This window comes from Petaurus breviceps, unplaced genomic scaffold, assembly GCF_028583685.1.
Source record: "Petaurus breviceps papuanus isolate PSGF00001 unplaced genomic scaffold, PetGlider_PUasm1.0 176, whole genome shotgun sequence".
In the NCBI taxonomy this organism is placed as follows: Eukaryota; Metazoa; Chordata; class Mammalia; order Diprotodontia; family Petauridae; genus Petaurus; species Petaurus breviceps.
Window position 1 is genome coordinate 4,066,999 of NW_027185771.1, and position 5,375 is coordinate 4,072,373.

Genomic DNA, 5,375 nt, shown 5'->3' on the forward strand with positions numbered 1-5,375 from the left:
CACAGAGTTGGAACAGGCTTATAGAAATCTCCATCCTGTGCCTTTAGACAGTCCAACCAACCTCTGAAACCAGTGATCAGTTCTGTATTTAGGTACTAATTTGTTTTGATAATAGGTGTTTGCTCTTGGTTTTGAAATGTGTTTGGATGCTTCTAAGAATTTGAATCTGTTGTGTCTGCCCTGCAGAACTGGGCAAGTCAGATTGATTAATGCTTGAGAAGAACATGAGTGTCTGATCTTTATTACTCATCAAAAAAAATTCAGACTTGTCTGCTCTAATCTTCAATTCTCTGCAAGCAGCTCATTTCATTTAGAGGAGAATTCTTTTCAGGGTGACATAACTGAGGAAGAAATGAAGTTCCCCAAAGCTTAATAAACTTTTCACAAATTAATTTAAGAGGAGGAAGCTAGGGGGTACAGTGGATAAAGCACTGGCTCAGGAGTCAGGAAAACTTGAGTTCAAATCTGACCTCAGATACTTACTAGCTATGTGACCCTGGGCAAGTCACTTATCCCTACCCAGATTGCCTCCCAAAATAAACAAAAACCAAACTAATTTAAGACACTTAATGTGGGCATTGACTGTGGAGTCAAAAGACCTAACTGAAATCCTACATGATGATTACTACTCTTGTGACCTTGGGCAAATTCTTTTACCTTACAAAACCTCAGTTTCTTCATTTGTAAAATGAGAGGCTTGGATTAGATGGCTCCTAAGGTAGCTCTATATCTATGATCCTATAAATGTTTAAGGTTTACAGCATTAAAGTTTTGTGACAGTGAAATCTATGTTGCTGGTTTGGTTTAGTGATGGGCAAAGGCTTAGAACTTAACTGGAATAGAATGACAAACACTCAAGGTCACCTTGAGGACTTATCTCTAGGCTATAACAGAGAATGGAGACCAGTCTCTTTATCTTTCTATCTGTTTTCCCTAACATTAGCAGCATCACAATTGTTAGCTGTTCTGAGCACAAAAAATGATTATGTCATGAGTACTAGGACACAAACTACATGCAGATAAGGAAACAGAAAAGATTCAATTTCATTCTTCTTCAAAATCAAGAGATGTCTTCTCTAAGTATTTCCTTGGTCCTTTGTTTTCTGTCCATTCTCAAATTTGCTCCAGCCCCAAGCCCCTACCTCTCAGCTCTCTGGAACATGGAGAACATTAATTGTGATAATTGTGAACAATAAATCAGCCTGACTGCTCTACCAATCACGAAAATCTATAGTGAGGCAGGCAGTTTAAAAGGGACATCACTTCAATTGAAAGACAAAAAAGGGAGCATATATCACAAGACAGTTATGGTCATCTGCTAAGTGCTAAACAGATTTGGAAATTTTCTGAAGTGACTTTACAAGGGAATTGGATGGAATTGCTGAACCACTGGGAATTCTCAAAGGCCATTAGTGATCATCAGTTTTCCTTGAGGCAGTTTTTAAAAATTTATTCTCATGATGCAAACTCCTTTCAACCCTGCCCTACCTTGAAGGACATGAGTTTATGCTCAATATTTATTCCAGAGATTTGTCTCTGTCATAAATAAGTATTTAAAGTGGGACAATGTTAAGTGAAATTACACCTTAACTATTTTTCTTTCCCTCCTTCTTGATCATCTCTGTACAAAAACTATCATGCAGGACAGAGCACTTGGCTCCAGAGCCAGGCATATAGAGGGTACATGTGTTGGAAAGACTAAGTAAACTGAGCAGGTGAAGGATTGGAGGTAAGGGTAGGAAATTGGGGAAAGGAGTCAGGAGAAGCAGTGAGGTAGGAGATGGAACCTCCCATGCTTCTTAAGATTGTAGCAAGAGGTAGGTTTGAGCAACACTGAAGTTGTCTACCATCTTTCACATTTGTTGTTATTCAGTCATTTTCAGTCATGTCTGACTCTTGGTGACCCCATTTGGGGTTTTCTTGGCAGAGATACTAGAGTGGTTTGCTATGTTCTTCTCCAGCTCATTTTATAGATGAGGAAACTGAGACCAATAGGGTTAAGTGACTTGTCCAGGGTCACACAGTTGGTAAATATCTCAGGGCCAGATTTGAACTCGGGAAGATGAGACAATGCATTGCATCACTTAGCTTTCCTTCTCTTGCACACATCCTCTGGTAAAAAAAGTAGCTTGAGGTGGAACATCCTGAAGGCATGCCCTCTTCCTTCCCTGCTGTGTTTCCTGATTCATCATATTCAAAACGGTAAGGAACCTTAGATGTTAAGCTGGCCCAACCCCTTCAATTTATAGATAAAGAAAGTGGGGGTACAGAGAGGGAAAGGGACTTCTTCAAAGTCACACACTCAATCAGCAAGCATGTATTAAATACTTACTAAGTATAAGGAATCGGGCAAAGGCAGGCCTGTACAACCTATGGCCCTTGGGCCCAATGTGCCAAAAGATTTTGGGCAGTCTGAGAAAAATGTAGAGGATGTAAAGGAAAGTAAAGATGTAAAGAGTGCTTTGTCCATGCCCCACTTAACCCTTCCACTAGTCACTATTTTGCCCATCATGTAACTTGGGGGGTGGGTTGCCACTGTATACTTTCTTCTGTTTGTCATGTGACTCATGGCAACTAACCATCATCAGTCTGTCTCTAGTTTGAGAGGAGTGAGAGTGACATCTTTTTGCTGTGTTTTCAGTTATTACTGGCATTGACCAGGGACAAAGTGAGTGCAGCCAAGCACCAACATAGCTGACGCCCACTATGTGATGAATGGCAGCAATGTGAGGGTTTCCACCCCTCCCTCTCTGCATGGCCACCCTCCAAGTTACATGAGTGTCTGGAGCTCTGTCCAAGGTCAGATACCCAGTTCAGTGTTTCTTTGTGAGCAGATGTTGTAGAGGTTTTCAGGTCCTAACATTAAAGTTTTTAGGGTGACTTTGTAAAATGGGTGATAAAAAGAAATGGAAGATAGAATCAGAACATAGAGTGGACAAATAGATACTTGTTTACTTATGCAAGAGACAAAACTGTGCAATATTCATTGCCATTTTGAATCAAAACATCCCGACTTAAGCAAATTGGACAACAATGAAAAACAAATTAAAGCATCCAAATTATTGAACAATTTCAGTGCGGAACAATGGTTTTTCAATGAAGTTACTCAAAAAATGAGGCAGCTACTAACATTAATTTTCAAATGTCTAAAGAAATTGATTTCAATCATGATTCTGGAGTATGATAAACTGATTGCTGACAAGAAGTGTATTATGTCCTATTAACTAAATATAAACAGTAAGAAAACCTGAGAAATGTATTAAAACTTGTACCACTTAGCAAAGTAATTTTTAAACACTAATGTGATTTCATGATAAATAAAAATCTTAAGTAGTAAGTGCAATTAATTGATATCAATTGGAATTTCCCTTTTAAAAATATGGTTAATTTGTAAAATAGTTTAATCATTAATTTTACTTTTACTTGAAAAGTGAGCTTCTAAAAACCTATCTTCAGCCTGAAGAAGTTTAGCCTATTTTAATTTTGGCCCCTACCTACTGCCAAGTTGTGCAGGTCGGTCCTAAGCATACAAAGACCAAATGAAACAGTTCCTGACCTCAAAAAGCTTACATTTTATAGGTGAAGACAATGGGAACACATATGAGTATATATAAAATAAATACAATGTAACTTGGTGGTAAGTTTTATCAGCTTGGGAGGTATCAAGAAAAGCTTCATTTAGGATGTAGCACTTGAGCTGAGTACTGAGAGAAACTAGGGATCCTAAGAGGCAGAGATGAGGAGGAATAACATTTGAGGCATGGGGGATACCTTGTACAAATGCATTTTCTAGACTCAGATCTTTCTCTCTCTCTCTCCATTTTCTTCTATGTGTTTGTTGTCCTCTTCCCTTTTTGAGGTAGATGGGATGTCATGTGATGAAGAGGTCAGTTTGACTGGACCAAAGAATCTATAGAGGAGAATAATATATAATGTGTCCAGAAAGGCTAGTTTTTTGGGAAAGACAATGAGCTCTGTTTTGGATATGTTGAGTTTGAGATAAATGTCCAATAGGCTGTTTAGTGATGTAAGATTGGAAGTCAGGAGGGAGGTCTGGGAGTCATCTACATTGAGATAATTGAACTTATAGGAACTGATGAAGTCACCACAAGTAGTAGGCAGCAAACCCTGGGATTTAAACTCAAGTCTTCTGACTCCAAATCCAATCCAGAGACTCTTCTCTTTTGTTACATCTAAAGTATATCACTGTTAGCCTCTGTTTTTCTTGCCTTCTTCTTTAGGGTCCCGTTGTTCCACCTTTGAGCTCATGCTCTCTATTCTCTCCATCCTTATCTGTGTTTTTATATTTTATTTCTCTCTATAGCCTCTGTCCTCCTTTGCCCCGGCTCATTATTTCCGTCTTCCATTTATCTCATTTCCGGGTCATTCTTGAATTTCCAGCGGGTTATGGTGAATGCATTCATAAGCCGGAATTTTCATGAATCTCATTTTCTTTACTTCGGGGAGATGGTTTGTTTTTCTCCCACACTTGGCTCAGCCCGGGATGAGTCTTGGCTTCTCAGTTCCCTCTTACAATGTTCTGCAATGAGGAAGCTGAGGTTTTGCATCCGAACACAGCGCTCCACACGCCACAGGAGTTTCAGATTCAGTAGATAGTAAGGATGCTCTTCATCCCTTTAGAGAGGGCTGAAAAACGACCTCCAAGTGAGGGCGCCCTTCAGATAAGGCCCTCTCACCGTGCCCTCATGAGCAGGGTGGAGAGCAAACCCAACTCCACCCAGCCTAGGGATGAGGGGCCAAACGACACGTGACTCTTCCCAGTAACCTCCAGGCGATAAAGTCCTGGGTCCTCACCAACCATGGAGCCCCATTTTTCTTTGAAGGGGAAATGAGGGCGCTCTTCCAGCCCATGCCCCGGATAACGTGGCTTTGGAGCCAGTGGCCTTGGGGTGCAAATTCTACTCTGCCATTTTACTGCCTCGGCAGTCGGGGTCAGTCATTTCACGTCCCCTCCCCCCACCTCCCTCTGGGACAAGGGAGGTGGGGCACGTGGCCTCCAAGGCCCCTTTTGGCTCTAAGCTCTCTGGTCAGGCCTCTCCAACCTGCTTCCGAGGCCATGAACGCCGCGGTGGCCTGGGAAAACCGCAGGGGCTGCCCGCTCTGGGAGCAGGTGCTTTCGGGTGTCAAATGAGGCTAAACAGACGAAGGAACACACACACACACACGCACACGAACACTTCATCACCTTCATTTTTTGCCACTACCAAGATGGCGGCCCCAGAGTGATCACGGTAGCCACCACTAAGATGGCCTCTGGAAGCTGTCGAGAGTTTTTAGTCAGAGGGGGAGGGGCCTCGGAACCAGCATCCAATGGCTTCGCAGGCCTCGTCGTGGCCAATGAACAAGTAGCGGGA